General features: G+C 35.6%; 1 long non-coding RNA gene across 1 annotated transcript in view; it reads left to right on the top strand.

Annotated features, from left to right (window-relative positions):
• The window catches only part of LOC138838569 (uncharacterized), a 28485-nt gene extending 11640 nt beyond the window's left edge, over window positions 1-16845 (top strand). Inside the window, exon 3 of the long non-coding RNA XR_011375662.1 lies at window positions 16817-16845. This is a non-coding gene — a long non-coding RNA (uncharacterized lncRNA). The remainder of the gene's footprint in view (window positions 1-16816) is intronic.
• The last annotated feature ends 1965 nt before the right edge of the window (window positions 16846-18810 follow it).

The following is an 18810-nucleotide window of genomic DNA, read 5'->3' as shown; positions in this document are numbered from 1 at the left end:
TTTAATAACAAATATTGGAGAATTCCATGGTGACATAGACGGCTCAATATGTCCGTTGGTTAACTGTTCTTCAACTAATTGATAAGCTGCTTCTAATTTTTCTTTCGATAAATGCCATTACTCAATCCAAAGAGGTTCCTCAGATTTCCATAATATCAATATGGGCTCCATCTAAAAATGTTAAAATTGAATATGAGCTCCCCATTGTTCCAGTACATCTCTACCAATTATGTTAACTGGAACTTCCATAATATAAGGTTTAAGGACAGCTGTCTGTCTATCTTCTGAGGTTATAGAAACATACAACACTGCTTGTCCTATAAAATTTACAAGAGTATTGTTAACTCCTTTAATATTACAGGAGATTATTTTATATAATAAATGATTAGGCCATTCATGAGTGTTAATAATTGTAATATCTTAGCCAGTATCTACTAGTCCTGTCAATATCTTTTCCTGAATATTAATCTTAATCTTAGGTGCATTTTAGTAATATGAGTAGTCCAAACACATTTTTGTTGGTTAATACTTCCAAATCCCCCAATGTGGGGTTTAAATAACTTTCCAATAGATATCTATGGTAATAACAAAATTTGAGCAATTCATTCTCCCTTTTTAAAGGAATTATCTGCAGAAGCTGACATTAAAATTTTTATTTCCCCAATATAGTCAGCATCAATAATTCCTAAATGTACTAAAACTCCTTTTGTATTAAGACTGGATCTACCGGTCAATAGGCCAAATGTTGCTTCAGGTAAAGGCCCATAAATTCTGGTAGGAATTTTTTGTGGCTTATCACCACCTTTCAAAATAAAATCTTTTAAGGCTGGTATGTCCACTGCGGTGCTGTGGGCTGTGGCAGGGACGAGGGAAAAGATGGTTGGCTGCCCTCGGTTATTAATCCTGGACTCCGGGGCTAGCCCGATGGAGAGTTTCCCTGCATAGGGTAAGCATATTTTATAGGAATTCCTTTATTGTCTCTTTTTGCTCTACACTCCCTTTCTCAGTGCTTCCCCTTTTCACACTTAGGGCAAATTCCAGGTCTTCTCTTGTTAACATCAGTAGCCTTTTTAAAATTTTTCTTTATATGTCCCATTTGACCACATCCAAAACACTTTAGATTAGAGGGTTTGTTTGCATAGCATGCCAGGTAGTGGCCATAGTTTCAGCAAACACCTGCATAGGCCTGGATTCAGATGTAAAGTCTTTGCAGGCCCTTAAATATGTATTCACATCCCCAGATTCTTTAATAGGCAATAGGGCTCATCTACAGTCCTCATTAGTATTCTCATAAGCCAACATGCGCAGCAGTTGTTGCCATGCAACCTCTCCCACAACAGTAAGTTCCAAGGTCAATTTCAATCGTGATAAAAATTCAACATAGGGTTTACTAGGTTTTTGAATTACTTTAGTCCAAGAGACATAATGCTCTCCTACCGGTGGAATCCTTTCCTATGCCTCAATACCTATGTCTCTTAACTGCTCATGGATTTCTTCAGGAGAGTTTACTTTTATATGAGCATCCGCATATTGTTCTGTTCCACCTAACATGGGAAAGGTGTCGATTACTGCTCTGTGCATTTTGTCTAGCCCTTTTTGTACATAACTCAGTAAACCACATTTGCCATTGTAGGTGTTTAGGTTTCTTAAGCAAGGCTCTACAAACATCTTCCAATCCATGGGAGCAAAATTATTGTAATGTCGGGCAAGCCCATTAAGCAATTCCTTAACCTAATGAGACTGAGGACCATACAACTGCCTTCTTAAGTTTACCAATATCATAAACAGCAACACTTTCATATCTGGCTGGTTGAGCTATACCATTCATAGGGGGTGGTTGAATTACAGGATAAGAAAAAATAGGCATTTCATCATCAAACTCACTGTCTGAGCCCTCTGTTTTGGGAGGGAGTGATGCTGTAAAAATTGCATCAGCCAGTTGAGGAGCCGAAGGCTGCTTTACTTTCACTTTCTCAGGTTCTCCATTCACTCTGCTAATTTCCAACTCCATATGTTGTAATCTTGATAAAATCAATTCCATTTGCTCAGACATTTTATTTATACTTTCAGTTTATTCCTTTTCAGCCTTTAGCTCTTGTTTTTCTCTGTTAATTGCAATGCATCCTTATCTATTGCATCTTTAACCTCAGAGTCCAATTGTAAATCTACAAAAGAAGGGGGGAACTCTTTCTTTACATCTGCTATTAATCTTTCCTCATTCAAAGCTTTAAAAAGGGTATGTAAAATAGCCCAAATGGACAAAAATATAATAGGAATCTTTTCCCATTCTCGAACAGCTCTTTCTACATTATTCTTTACTCGGGGAACCAAGGATTCCATTCCCTAACTACATTAATACACATTTCTATGTCATAAGAAGACATATTTACAGCATAAGCAGCAAGTAAATGATTAAGCATATGTAAGTACAGAGTAGATTTAACTTGTCCCATCACCCTGTAATTAAAAGTACTTTCCTGAATATCCTTTCCTGAATTCAACAATGCAGGGTCCCTGTTTGGGCACCAATTGTAACAAGCAAGCATGATCTTTGCCAAGATGTGGTCAGAAGACATTCACACAAATATTTCAACAGACACATTTTTACTTGACTTTTGAGATAATGTCTTGGAATATTATTATCTAAACTATTTTAGAGCAAGCTCAAACCACTTCTCCAATCTCAGGAAAATGCTTGACCAGGTGTTCATCTATGCTTAAGCAAGCAGAAGAGCCACTTCCTCAGCTCCCAGGAGTCTGTGACATGTGTTTTGAGGTAGGGAGAGAGAACATTTTCTCTCTCTAGCCCGGAATGCCAAGAGCTTTCCTAATACTCAAACACAGTCCTCAGATAATCCTGAGGCCAGAGCCTGCATCATTCTGCCCCTTCAACATAGACACTGAGTCTTCACAGTCTTTGAACTGTAATCTTCCAATCTTCGCATCCTGATTATCTATGATAGTTAAAAAAGTATAAATATAAATAATATTTGTAAGAATACCAGTGAAGGAAAAATGATACAACCCTGTTTATAGTGGTGTTCTTTTCAGAATATATTGGGCATCACATTAGCAGAGGTGCAGTGTATTTTCACAATGGACATAAGCTATTTTTAATGTAAATTAAGGGAATTTTGAGGTGCACCCTACAAGTTGGAAACTGGTGCGCTAGGATGACTTTATGGCATAAATTTTGTGATTGATGGTCATAGAAATAATAGCTTAATCTGATAAACAACTGCTTAATCTTGAAGAATTAATTATAAGATGCTTCATAGTTTTATCCCATATCAGAATGTGGCTCTTTTTCTATTCACATTTCAGTCTGTAACACCCCATTGGAAACTGCATCTACTGCAGAATTAAATAACATGCAAACAGGTTCAGAATTTGAAAATGAGTATTTATTAGTCATAAGAATTTTGAAGAACACATACATTCTGTCCTCTTAACAACTTATTTACTTTTAAAAGTTATGGGATTTCATAGAATTAAACTGTTTTCTGTTTTAGAATTACAAAGTACTATATTTATTTTATTTTCAAAATATTGGGAAAAAATTTTCTAGTTGGATATCGTTCAAGTTGATGACCCTTTGATAAAGAAGAGGTAATTAATTCAAATTAGATGCCAATAAGACTGATTTTTTAAAAGTTACTACATAAAGAATAATATTTACTATACCAAAACAGTGAAATTTTATTTCATCAGCTTTTTTTTTTTTAATTTTAATGTGAAAATGATGTGCACTGTGGTTACAGCCATTGTAAGGTAGTGAGTACATAACTTTTCAAATTTGTTATCCCTTCACTCAATTTTCTAAGTTTTTCTTTCACCCTAATAACCCTCCCAAGTTGTAATGTATATTTGCAACTTATTGTCTTGTGAGAATTGCTATTGCATTGGTTTGCTGTTTGTCCTTTGACTCGCCATTGTTTTTGTTCCTGTTCCCTTCCTTATTAAGGTAAATGTATACACAATACACAGGGTACCAAAATCAAACACAGCAGGGGATAAACCATAGGGGAAAATCTCAAAGAAACTAGAAATCACATAGTACATAAAAAACCAACTGCAAATAAATATCTGTTTCCATATCTTGGAATTCATTTTGTTCAGCATCAGCTTATGTGGTCAAATATACGCAATACAAACCCACTGGAAAATAGTAGTTTCATGGACACTATATCATTAAAACAACATGTTAACTGTTTTTGATGGTAAAGGTGGGATTAAGATTGGTGAATTCATGATTCTGATAAAGGAATTTAAAAAGAGTTAAAAATTTTTGACAGGTAAATTTTAATTGTTCAAACATTTTAACAACTTAGCCTATTAAGAAAATTTAAAATTGTCTGAGAAAATAGGCTTTAATGCAAAGAAATCCATGGAGACTTAGCTGAGAGGGAACAATGTGGGTGAATATGGCTCATTTTCACACTAAACAAACAAACCTCACAAACCTTGCTGTAAATCCTGTAGGTTCCCTTGAGAATTGTCCTTACCCAGGAAATATACTCTCACTGTGTGAAACAAAGTTGTAGTGGAATTTAAATTCAAAGTTCTTTAAAAAAAAGACATCAAAATTTGTGAATTGACATTTAATTACCAAACAATAATTCTCTGAAAAAGAAGGAAATATAATTCAAAATCACTTGACTTTATTAAAAGTATGAGAAAAGATTAGTGAAGAGAGATGAGAGAAACCATAGGGTACTGTTTTCTCTCCAGTGGTGTAATGGGTTCTTGATCTTGATTCTTCCATTCTATCTTCATAAGCTATAAAGCCACAGCTCAGGACTGGAGTAAACAGTTCAGACAAAGAATACTCACAGAATGGGGGTTCGATACCTCAGATCCACATAAGCAAAAAGAAAAAAGCCGGAAATGGAGCTGTGGTACAAGTGGTAGAGCGCTAGCCTTGAGCTGAAGAGCTAAGGGACAACGCCCAGACCCAGAGTTCAGGCACCATGACCAGACCAAAAAAAAGAAATACTCACAGAAGAAAATATGTGCAGTAGATGTAGGTGATTTATAACCTTAGACAATCTATTTAAATCTGTTCAAAATTCTCCCCTACCTTAAACTGCCCTCTTTGAACAGCTTTGTTTGCTTTTCCCAAGATTGCCCTTCATTAACTGCTTAAAATTTTGTGAGGTCATATACATACTTTCTAGAGATTGCTGTTTGGTTGTGCTTTTTGTGTGTTTTTGTTTGTAGTTGTGTTTTTAACTGAAGTTCAATAGGTTGTGCAATTGTGTTACAATTAAATATGTCCATCTAATTGTCCAATGCTCCTGGATCAGAGTCACTCCTTCTATCATTCTCAACCAACACTTTCTTCAAGATTTATTTCAGATTTACCACTTCTTTTATTATATGTGTACATTGAGTATTGTAGCTGTACTTGCCCCTTGTTCCATTTTTCATTCATTCTATGTCTTTACTATTATTTCTTTCTGGTTTCAACTTCCTGATAGTTATTCTGTTAAATTGTCTGTTAATACTTTGAAATGTTTATATATATTCCATGGAGTTTCAATCCTGCATATACTTGAACTGATGTCAGCATATACTTCCATAATTCATTCATCTGTAATAACAATTTGCAAGACTGGAGACGTGAAGCACCTAAACAGTCAACAAGAAAGTTTAAAAATTGCTTAGAATTTATAGCTAACTACCAGTTTTTATAAATGGCTTTGTGCAATGGTCTGTGATTATTTGATTTTACATGGGATGATATTTTCTACTACCTATAAGTTTTGGAAAAAGAAGAAAACTAAAATTTACTACTTAGAGGAATATGATAGAAATAGAAGATAGATTTTATGTTTGTCACATCTCTGATCAGTACCCATATTCAAGACTTACAGTCATATTTATTACTATGTTTACAGATAGGGAAAATATATGATAAGGCAACACATGATAAGGCAACTATTAGTGACTTTTTAAAATGTACCTTCTTATGTGATGAAATTTACTTTATTAGATAATATTTGGGTTTGAAATATGGGAGGCTGATCTATTTAACACATTTCTGGAAGGCACCTACTGAACAACGCAAATGGTGGGAGATACTATTTCCACACTTTAATGAATGGTTGAACTTATTTGGCATTAGTGCTCGGTAAATAAATCAACTCTATTGTAACTTGATTCCTACACTTGAGAAACTTTTAATATCACTATCATCTACTTGTCAAGTGTTATTTTGGTGAATATGATTCTAAAAAGTTTATTTGAAAAGGAACATACTTTCAGGAGATTAAATGTAAGTTACATTGGTTTGAGAATGACAACATTTTTATACTACAGAACCAAGTTTTACTGAAGTGCCAGTGTTTTGAAGCACTAGGGTCTTCTCAATGTTTTACTAAATTATACTTGACATCGAAGTCAAGTTTCCTAGCCTTGGTAGAACAATTATGGATCTATCATTCCAGGAATTTTTTTGGCCTACTTATGCTGGGCTGAAATCTTTCATTCATCAATAGGAGAGAGGTATTAAAAAAAATCTTGTGACATTTGTGATTTTGTTTACTCATATGGGCTTGTCATCTGTAAATTGAAAGTTTGAACTACAATACTTTCTCTCATACCTTGTGGTTTCCTCTTTCATTTTAAGTTGCCTTACATTTCACAATTGCTTACTGCTAATTACTGCAAGGAATTGGAGCCCTGAAATATTATAGGAAATGAGAAATTGAGATGGGACTTCAATTACTTTCTGTTAGCATGTTGCATGGGCCAAGGTGAGAAGACTTGCCATTGTTATCTGATGATGCAGATAACTGGGATCTGGTATCCTCGGACCCGTGGGTACTGCAGAAGAATAATAGCTTTTAGGCATCATATGGAGAAAAACACTTTGGGACCAGCGAGTTATTACAATAAACACAGCAGCAGTGTAAAATCTCTTCAAGATTAGAGGAAAACAATACTGTTTTTTTTTTATTATGTGAATTCAGAAGATCAAGAACACTTAGAAGGTATCACAAGCTTATACCAAAGACAATGAATTGATACTTTTTATATTCAAATATATATTCTAAACCTAATTATTTATGTTCCAATCTATTTATGGGAATAAATTTCAATTTATTTGTCAATTTATAAATTAATTCTAGTTAGATTCACTGTGTGAAATTTAAGATCAGCACATATAAATATTAAATATATAAGTAGATATAATATAAGAAATTGTTATGCATTGTTCTGTGTGGTTAGTGTATCAAAGGCAACTCTGTTTTAAAGTATTATCCCATTATTTCTACCTCAGTTTTTGGTAGAGTTAGACCTAAAGCTTTACCATTTGTAAATTTAAAGCCTGGAGGCAAGAGGAAACACTTTGATTAAAACATTACCCATTTAAGGCCTAATATCGAGGAGAAATATATAGACTTCTCCAGGAGCTATGGAAATATTTGGTGATAGAAAGTCATTAGTGTAAGTTCCTGCCTGGTTGTATGGTAGACAGGCCAGGACATTAAGTAAACATGCATATGAACAACTTTTTCATCTTCTTGGCTTTAGCTACTTTTGAAATTATAGGTATAATGAACAATTATATTTTTTTGTTGTTGTGGTTTTTTTGGGTCCAGTCGTGGGGCCTGAACTCTGGGCCTGGGCCCTGTCCCTCAGCTCTTCAGCTCAAGGCTAGCGCTCTACCACTTGAGGCACAGCACCACTTCTGGCTTTTTTCTTTTTGCTTATGTGACCTGCCAGAATCAGCTCGACCCAGGGAAAAGTAATCCAACTCAGGCGCAAGCCCCAGGAGTGGCTTTCTTCACTGGGTAATCAGAGCCAGAGGCTGCCCCTCCCTTTAGCAGCCTTGACAATGAATTGAAATTCAGTAAACATAAATCCAGAGAGTCGCTCCAGGCTGGGCTCTGTGAGTTTCTCACAAACTAGCTCCCAGGAAAAGCTACTGTTTGCTGAAAGGCCTCAACTCTACCCAGTACCTAGCCTCATCACAGCATCTCCAAACTTGAGGAAAAAGCCATCTCCCTCTTTTGTGATAATCAAAGCATATCCCTCCCATTGAACTAAACTGAGAGGAGGATCACAAAATCCTGGGTAAAGCAAAGCATTTTTCTGCCTGTTCAACCGAACTGACTTAAGAAACCAACCAAGCCACAGGAAAATCAAACACCACAAGCGGACCAGAGACTCAAACAAAAGGCTGTTTATAGACACAAGGGAGATACAGGATTTTTCCCACCACTCCCAAAATAAAGAACTATTTTATTTCCTTTTTTTGTACATTTTATAAAAATTTTTTTCTAAAACTTTTTTTTTAATTTTTAATTTTTAACTTTTTTAAAATAAAATGTTTCCTAGTAACATTTTTTCCCTCTTATTATTTTTTTTAGAGGTATATGTGTGTATGCGTTTTTCTTTCTTTTTTTTTTCTTTTAAATTTTTTTTTGTTTTTTGTTTTGCTCTATTGAATTTCTGATCTTTTTTCTTTCTTTCTTATTCTTTTCCCCTTTTCTTTTCTTTCATTCTCTTTTATGTGAGTTAATTGTTTTTCTGCACATCCTCAGACATGCCCACAGTTGATTATTAGACCTTATCCTTTATTGTGTACACACTTAATCCAAGAATTGATTATTCAGTTCAAAACCTCTTAGACTTAAATTCCTTAATGGCAGTATTACCTCTTTATACCTATATAATATTTTCAGTATTTTTATTTTTAAGTTTTTCACATCTCCTTTATATCCCTCCCCTTCTGCATTATATGCATGTGCTTCTCTGAATATTTCGTTTTGAATCTGCATAATATTTTTAATTTTTACTTTTCTATTTTTTCTGGTCTCTTATTTTTCCCCTTGCTCTTTCTTCTTTTTCTTTTATCTCTACTTTCAACCTATCCCACCTATTTCCTGCTTTGAGATTAGGACTTAAGTTAACTCTCCCTGTGCCTTCCTATTTTATACCCATATCTCTCCCTAACCCTAATAATTTCTCGTTTGTCAAATTCATATTTGTGGTTGTTAGCCCATTTGACGTTGAATAGATGTACCTATTGAACTAAATTGTATCTGCAGACTATTGACTGTGCAAATACAGACTTTGGTTGATGCTTGTCTTAAGTTAGTGTTCTAGCACTAAACTGGTGTTATTTTCATCCCAAATGGGCCGAGTAAGCCAGAAAAAGACAAGAAAAATGGCAAGTCCTGGGTATCTCAACTCCCACTCATGATAATCAGGGGACAGAACAGATAATTAATAATCCAGAGGAGAGTTCCCAATTAGCTCTACAAACAGTGCTGGCAAACATGATAAATGAAAAGATTGAAAATATACAAAGGAGTCTGTATGAGCATGATAGAGAGAGAGAGAGAGAGAGGAGACAAACAAAAGTTCAATGGAGGCAAACAAAAGGTCAATACAGGAAAAGATTGAAAACTTACAAAGGACTCTGTATGAGTGTGATAGGGAGAGAGAGGAGGCAAACCAAAGGTTTATACAGGAATATTCTGAGCTTAGGAAGCTACTCAAAAACTGATACAGGATTTGGGTGAACAGCTTGAGAATACTTAAAGAAAAAGGCAGGAATGGCATGAGCAGGCTGAGAACACTCAACGAGAACTACAGGAATGGCGTGAACAGGAGGAAGCTAAGCAAAGAGTAATACAGGAATTGAGAGTATACACAATGATCACTAAAGGTATACATGGAATCCATTAACAAATAGCTGAAGAAAGTCAGGGAGACCACCAAGGGAATACTGAATGGAACCCAACCGAAAAAAAGGGAATTTAAGCAAACCATAAACATTCAACTAAGTGATTTGAGAATGAACAATGAACACCAAATTAAGGAAGTAAAAAAGTTCATACAACATCAAAAACAAAGCTTCAACAAAGAATTTGAAGCCATCAAAGCTGACCAATTAGAAGGAAAAGAAATTTTAAAATAGAAAGCCTTGACAGCAGTTTAGACCATGCAGAAGATCGAAACTCGGGGATTGAAGACAGCCTAGATATTATAGAGAAAGAACATACAACCATCCAAGTCAAGTCCAAGAAATATGATAGATCTATCCAACACTTGGAAGACACAATCAGAAGGCCTAATGTGAGGATTATGGGTGTAGCGGAACAGCTAGAAACAGAAGTTAATGGTCTAGGAAATTTGTTTAACAGGCTACTACAAGAGAACTTCCCAACATGAAAAAGGATAGGCCTATTCAGATACAAGAAGCTTTTAGAACTACAAATAGACCAGACAAGAATAGGACATCCCACCGTCACATTATAATCCACATAGGATGAATTGAGAACAAGGAAAAGGTCCTTAAACATGTCAAGGAGAAAAGATCAATCACCTATAAAAGGAAACAAATTAGAATCACCTCAGATTTCTCAGCAGAGACAATCAAAGCAAGAAGAGACTGGAATGATGTATGCCATGCCTTAAAGACAAACAACCAGCACCCAAGAATACTGTATCCACCTAAACTCTCCTTCATAACTGAAGGCCAAAATAAATCCTTCCATAGCAAAGAAAAATTGAAACAGTACATCTCTACCAAAACAGCCCTACAAAAGATTCTTAAAGATGTCCTACACATAGAAAACCAACAAGACCACAATAAAGGCCTAGAAACTGCACCCAAACTGAGAATCCAAGAACCATAGGAAGAACCCAGTTTTTGTAGACCCCAACAAGGTGGATAACATGGCAGGAACTCCCAAATACCTCTCAGTCCTATCTCTCAACATTAACGGTCTTAATTCTCCAATTAAGCGACATAGACTGTCTAGTAGGACTAAAAAGTAAGATCCTTCTATCTGCTGCCTTCAGGAGTCACATCCTGCCAGTAAAAACAAACACATTTTCAATGTTAAAGGTTGGAAAAAAAATCTACCAAGCAAATGGCCCCCATAAACAGGCGGGAGTTGCAATCCTAATATCAGATAAAATAGACTTCCAATGAAAATTCATGAGAAGACATAAAGAAGGATGCTACATACTAATTAAGGAATCTCTCCTTCAGGAGGATATTACAATTTTAAATATCTACTCGCCAAACAAGGGAGCATCCAAATTTATCCAAGAAACACTAGTTTCCCTCAAATCCCATAGAGTCCAAAGACATTAATTGTTGTGGATTTAACACACTACTCTCCCCACTAGATAGATCAACTCGGCAAAAACACAACAGAGAAACCCAGATCTAAACAACTTCATAGATCAACTAGATTTAACAGACATCTACCGAATATTTCACCCATCAGCATCAGAGTACACATTTTTCTCAGCAGCACATGAACAGTTTCTAAAATAGACCACGTTTTAGGCCACAATGCAAACTTGTCCAAATTCAGAAACATTGAAGTGATACCGTGCATTCTCTCTGACCACAAGGGATTAAAATTAGAACTCAACACCAAAAGCCACCAAAGAAAGTCCTGTAACACATGGAGCCTGAACAACACACTGCTGAATCATGATTGGGTCATGGAAGAGATTAGACAGGAAATTCAAATGTTCATGCTATCCAACAAAAATGAGCACACAAATTACCAGCTCCTCTGGGACACAGCAAAGGCAGTACTTAGAGGCAAGTTTATAGCTCTGAGATCTTACATCAACAAATTGGAGAGATCTGAAAGTAACAATTTAATGAGACATCTGAACCTCCTTGAAAAAGAGCAGCAAGATATACCCCAATGTAATAGATGGAAAGAAATAATTCTTTCAATTAATTCATTTTAATTAAAATTAAATCAGAAATAAATGAATTAGAATACAAAAAAAACTATAGAAAACATCAACAAGAGAAAGACTTGGTTGTTCGAAAAAATTAACAAAATTGACAGGCCCTTCGCAAATCTTATCAGAAAATGAAGAGAACACACCCAAATAAAACTCAGAGATGAGAATAGAAACATCACCACAGAAACAACCAAGACTCAGAACATTATAAGGGAATATTTCGCAAAACTTTATGCTAATAAGTTTGAGAACGTGGCAGAAATGGACCTTTTCCTAGCAAATATTGACATGCCAAAACTAAACCAAGATTAGTTAAAGCATCTTGAGAGGCCCATTTCAAGCATTGAAATAGAAACTGCAATAGAGACATCTCAGCTAAGAAAAGTCCAGGTCCAGTTGGTTTAGAGCAGAGTTCTACAAGGCCTTTAAAAGAAGAACTCACACAAATACTACTCCAACTCTTCAATGAAATTGAAAGAGAAAGTTCACTACCCAACACATTCTATGAAGCCATCATAACTCTCATCCCAAAATCAGGAAAGGACTCATCAAAGAAAGAGAACTATAGGCCCATTTCTTTCATGAACATTGATGCAAAACTTCTCAAAATTTTGGCCAATCGTCTTCAGAAAATCATACAACACAATCTAACAGGATTCATTTCAGGGATGCAAAGCTGGGTCAATATTCGCAAATCAATTAATATAATTCATCACATCAACAGGGGCATGGATAAGAACCACATGGTTATCTCAATAGATGCAGAAAAAGCATTCGACTAGATCCAAAACCCCTTTCTGATGAAGGTTCTGGAAAAATTAGGAATCCATGGAACATTCCTCAATAGAATAAAGTCTATACATGACAAAACTACAGGCACCATTATACTTAATGGTGAAAATCTAAAGTCATTCCTCTTAACTCAGGAACAAGACAAGGATGTCCACTATCACCACTTCTCTTCAATCTAGTAATAGAATTCCTATCTACAGCACTAAGACAAGATGCAAAGATAAAAGTGATCCAAATAGGGAAAAAAGAAATAAAACTCTCCCTCTTTGCAGATGACATGATCTTGTATTTAAAGAATACGATAGACTCCACTCCCAAATTACTGAAGTTGATTCCAAACTTTGGCAAAGTACCGGGGTATAAAATTAAACCCCCAAATCAATGGCTTTTCTGTATGGCAATAATGAGTAAAGTGTTGCTGAAATTAGGAAAGCAACTCCATTTGTAATAGCCCCACAAAAAATAAAATACCTAGGAATTAACTTAACCAAAGAAGTGAAGGTCATTTATGATCAAAACTTTAAAAACTTGAAAAAGGATATAAAAACAGAACTAAGAAAATGGCGAAAATGCCCATGATCCTGGATTGGAAAGGTTAACATCGTGAAAATGGCAATACTTCCCAAGTCTATCTACAAATTCAAAGCGATGCCAATCAAAATCCAACCTCATTCTTCAAGGAAATAGAAGAGGCAATCCAAAAATTCATATGGAACAATAAAAGACCCCGAATAGCAAAAACGCTCCTCAATTGAAAGAACACTGCTGGGGAATATCAATACCAAATTTCATACTCTATTATAAAGCCATAGTAATCAAAACAGCATGATAGTAGCACAAGAACAGACCTCAGGACCAGTGGAATAGAATTGAAAACCCAGAAATGAACCTACAGACCTATAGCCATCTAATGATAAGGGAGCTAAAAAGATAGAATGCAAGAAAGTCTTTTCAGTAAATGGTGATTGCAAAATTGGTTAACTACTTGTATAAAACCAAAGCTAGATTCTTATATATCACCGTGCACCAGAAGCAACTCCAAATGGATCAAAGACCTTGGAGTCAAAGCAGACACTCTAAAAACATTACAGGATGGAATAGGAGAAACCCTAGGTCTCCTTGGCGCAGGCCAAAATTTTCTTAATAGAGATCCAGAAACACAACAAATCAAAGAAGGTTTGGACAAATGGGATTGCATGAAGCTGCAGAGCTTCTCTATGGCAAAGGACATAGCTAGCAAGATCAATAGAAGTCCCACAGATTGGGGGAAGATCTTCACTAACCATACAACGGACAAGGGTCTCATATCTAAAATATACTTGGAGCTCAAAAAATCAAACCCCCCAACAACAAATCCTCAAAGAAACAACTGCCCAATAAATAAGTGGGCTAAAGACTTAAAGAGAAACTTCTCTGAAGAAGAAAGAAGGATGGCCAATAGACACATGAGGGAATGCACAACCTACCTAGCCATAAAAGAAATGTAAATCAAAACAACATTGAGATACCACCTTATCCCAGTTAGAATGGCAAAAATCAAGAACTCTAACAACAACAGATGCTGGAGGGGATGTTGATGGGACTGTAAACTTGTTCACCCACTTTGGAAAGTAGTATGGAAGTTCCTGAAAAGACTCCACATAGAGCTCCCCTCTTACCGAGCAATCCCACTTTTGGGCATTTACCCAAATGTTTACAAACAAGACCACACTAAAGCTGCCAGCACAACTATGTTTATTGCAGCATTATTTACCATAGCTAAGATATGGAACCAACCCAGATGCCCCTCACTAGAAGAATGGATCAAGAAAATGTGGTATATATACACAATAGAATTCTCTGTCTCCATCAGAAAGAATGACATTGCCCCATTTGTTAGGAAATGGAAAGACTTGGAAAAAATTATATTAAGTAAGCCAAGCCCAAAGAAACATAGGTCCCATGGTGTTACTTATTTGCCATATCTAGTATATGTCTGAGTCAAGCAGAAAAGGTCAGATAAGGTGATGTTAGGGAAATGAACCCTAAGATATGTATTCAAATGTTCTTTTTCTTTCATGTGATTGTTTCTAATACATTTATAAGATTATTTCTTTGTTGCTTTGTATGTCCCTCCCCCACAGTATAACCCCTGCTTTCACTGTATTTGATGTCGGTATAATTTGTAGAGGGGAAGGGCAAAAACAAGTCCTTTAAATAAGAATACAGGTGGACCCGTTGCAACAATGACAAGTACAAGTTGTTATGTCGAAAATGAACTTTACAACTTTGGTAGGGGGGCAGGGAGGGCTGGGTGGGAAGGAGGTGGAAGGATGGGAAGGGATGGGAAGGTGGAATAAAAATGTTTTTTTTTCATGTTGTTTCTAACACATTTATAACATGATTTGTTTGTTGCTTTCTATGTCCCTTCCCCACAGTCTAACCCCTGGTTTCACTGTATTTGATGTTGGGATAAGTTGTGGAGGGGAAGGGAAAAAAACAAATAATTTAAATAGGGATACAGGTGGACCCTTGCAACAACGATATGTACAAGTCATTATGTTGAAAAATGAACTTTACAACTTTGGCCTGGTGGAGGGGAGGCCGGGGTAAGGAGTAGGGGGAGAGTAGGCGGAGGTGAGGGGTTGGGGGTGTGAGATGGGAAGAGATGGGAAGGAAACAAAGAGGAGGCAACAATTCTTGCTAAGAAATGTACTCATTATCTTGCCCAAGTAACTGTAACTCCTTTGTATGGTATTTTCACAATAAAAAAATCGTAATTTTTAAAAAATAAATAAAATAAAAAAATAAAAAACAAATAATATAAGGACCTAGGAAAAAGGAATCTTAAAGTTTTACTTTATGGAATGTAATCTGAAAGGACACATTTATGAATGAACCTATATATTGTAAATCAATGTAGACTTCAACGTATTATATATAGAAGACAATGAAATATATTATGGACTTTATACAAACATAGATACTTTTTTTAGACAAGCACCAGGAATATCTTTAATTTCTATACTATTCATTTCAACCATAAGTTAAAATTTAAAAAACTCTCAACCTCTGCAGCAATCATTATAGATGCATACAAACAACTCGAATACATTTTGATATCAAAGTCTGGCAATTCACGTGGAAGAATACTATGGAATCCATGAATTTTTAAATTAAGATATTGCTGTTGCTTTGTATATGAAAATATGTTGTAGGTACACAAAGGATGGACTGGCACTTTTGAAATTTAAGAAACTTAACCAAACTCCTATGTAGGAGAACAATTTGTAGAGCCATCCACAATTTCAAAGAGGTAGTGATACATACTTATCCTTTTGGCAATATCAAATGAAGTTTCTTCCAAGTTGTTCTTCAGACCCGGTTTGATATAATGTTTCAACAGAAGGAGATACAGCATATCTTTGCTATTTCTATTCCCAGCAGCAAGATGCAAGGGTGTCAAGAGACCTTTAGTTTGGGGATTGGTATCTTCATCATGATGAAGTAAGAAAGAATCCATTCTGGTGTTATTCCACATATAAGCACTGTGCAGGGGTGCCAAGCCATTCAGAGTTATTGCATGAATATCTGCCTTGAGCTACCAACTCATGGACAATGTCTAAATGTCCACTCTAGGCTTCCCGATGAAGAGGGGTATACTTACCTCATCCCTAGTATACATATGAGTGGCCTTTTGGGAAAGTAGTCTCGGAACTCTAATAAGTCGATTAATTTCGGCATCCCAAAGAAGAAATTTGCATGGATTCTTCTCCATTATTTTCTTGCAATTGATACCATTCCTCACGTTTTCATCTTGTTCCTTGTCTTCATCAGAATTGCCTAACCAGAGACTTTGAGTAATAGTGGGAATGAGGTGTCCATGTATTTCCCCAGTAGCTCACGTTGGTTGACATGGTCAGAAAATCCGGTGAATTTTCTGCATATGTTTTTCACCATGATTTATTTTCTCTTTTTCCATTTTTACTATTCTAAATTATTCTAACTGGATAGTAGTGAATTGATATTCACTCCGTATTCAAATGCACAGACTGAAAATGAGGACCAGTGGTGTCTTCATGTGCAGCTTATTCTAGGAAGGAGAAAATAGGAAACAATGCCTTCTATGTATATGATTTGGGAAATACTATGATATAGTGTAAGAGAACTTACTATTCAATATATGAGCTTTAAGAGCTTTCTAATAGATCCATTTTTTATTGGTACCCAACATTAGAAAAAAATGTATAATACAGTAGTAAAATAGAAGTCCTTTGCATGACTATTTAAATTCCTTGTTTTTTTAAAGACACTTGTTTTCATCTAAAAAAGTTGGCCTATCTACTGTTTTCAAGTGATTTTGATGATTGAAGATGCTTAATGAGAAGTCAAAATGTATTAGTATTCCTTTGATATCAATTAAATTTCATTTTTTCTTCTTGGAGGATATAATGATCGAAGCAATATTTCAGAATCAGCAAGTAATAGTTCAGCATCATGTTTCCAATGCAAGTGGATCACCAGTAAGTAATCCTCGATACCATTTTCCTCAAAGTTTTTTTTCACAGATACAATCTGCCTGCCTTCTCTAGCAGCTTTCCTAGCCTGGACCTTTTCTTTCATTGTGCAGGAAAAGTGTGATTCAACTGATTTCAGTCATATTTGTTCCTAGAGTTATCAAGGATTTAGATTCTTTTTTAAAAAAAACATTACTTGTGGGGCCTGAACTCTGGGCTTTGGCACTGTCCTTGAGCTCTTCAAATCAAAGCAAGCGCTCTACTACTTGAACCACAGAATCACTTCTGTGGTTCTGTTTATGTGGTGCTGATATGGGAAATGATAGAGCAGAAAGTGAAATAATGCAACCAAAAATATAAAAGCAAAATAAATTAGGACAATTATGGAGCAACCATATTGTCTATGAAAATCATGAAAGAGAGAGAGGAAGAGAGATACAGATGTGCAATGACCTAGCTATCCACAAAATCAATGCTTCTGATCTATTTATAAAGCAGTTTTATTGTTTTATTTGTTAAAAGAGATGGAAATAGAATTTATGTATTTACTTGAAATTAGCACATACATTTTTAGTCACCTACATAAAGAGACATAGCTTTGACTAAATTACAGACAAGAATCTTAATCCTTGGGCTGGGAAGGTGATAAGTGGTAGAGTGTTTTTCTTGTAGCTTACTACAGTGTGGACACTACTTTCCAAAAAGGCCACTCATGAATACTAGGGATGAGGATGAGTATACCCCTCTTCATCAGGAAGCCTAGAGCGGACACTTAGACATTGTCCATGAGTTAGTAGCTCAAGGCAGATATTTATGCGATAAATCTGAATGGCTGGACACCCCTGCACAGTGCTTATATGTGAAACATATTGCAGCACACACACACACACACACACACACACACACACACACACACACACACATCATCATCATCATCATCATCATCATCATCAGATTTCTTCTTAAGTATTTTTGTGTATGATCTTAAGAAGAAATTTACATTACTAATTTGAATTTCTGAGAGAAGAGTATAATCAGTGTACATCTTGCTTCTATACTCTCAATATTTAATTGCTATCGAAGTATATGCAATAGATAAGTATAGGAAAAAGTAGGAGCCACACTGGTGGTTCATGTCATTATTCCTAGCTAATCAGAAAGATGAAATCTGATGATTGTGGTTTGAAACCAGACCAAGAAAAATAGTCCATTAGATTCTGGTTTGAAAGTAACCAGCAAAAGCTAGAAATGGAGCTGTCTTACAAGCAGTAAAATGCTAGCCTTGAGAAAACTAAAACAAAAAAATAACAAATTCTGGGACAGAGCTAGGCCTTGAGTTCAAGCTCTAGTATTAGTATTTAACTAATGAAGGAATGAATTAGTTAATTAATTACCTAAAATAAAATAAGTGGTGACATGTGGAGGGGCAGGTAAAATGTAACAACCCTGGTGACTGGAATATGTATTATTTTGTAATAAGACAAATTATAATTTGTCCTAATCACTCATATTTTATTTGAACTTTTTTGTACAATAAACTCTGAATTTGGCATGCGTGTATATGTGTACATGTGCACACATATGTGTTTAAGTGTGTGTGTGTGTATGTGTGTGTGTGTGTGTGTGTGTGTGCTGTTGCAATGTTGCTTGCAAATATGAACAGGGTGAGGCTGAAAAGAGCTGTGTTAAAATGTTTTTTAAAATGTTTTTTTATTTATCAGTGTTCTGTCCTGTCATTTCAGTGGAAACACCCTTCTGTACATTTTATTTGTTAATAACATCATCA

This window comes from Dipodomys merriami, unplaced genomic scaffold (genome assembly GCF_024711535.1).
Source record: "Dipodomys merriami isolate MVZ:Mamm:240054 unplaced genomic scaffold, mDipMer1.0.p SCAF_283, whole genome shotgun sequence".
NCBI classification, from domain to species: Eukaryota; Metazoa; Chordata; class Mammalia; order Rodentia; family Heteromyidae; genus Dipodomys; species Dipodomys merriami.
Note: the sequence above shows the minus strand (reverse complement) of the source record. Positions and strands in the feature narration are given on the sequence as shown.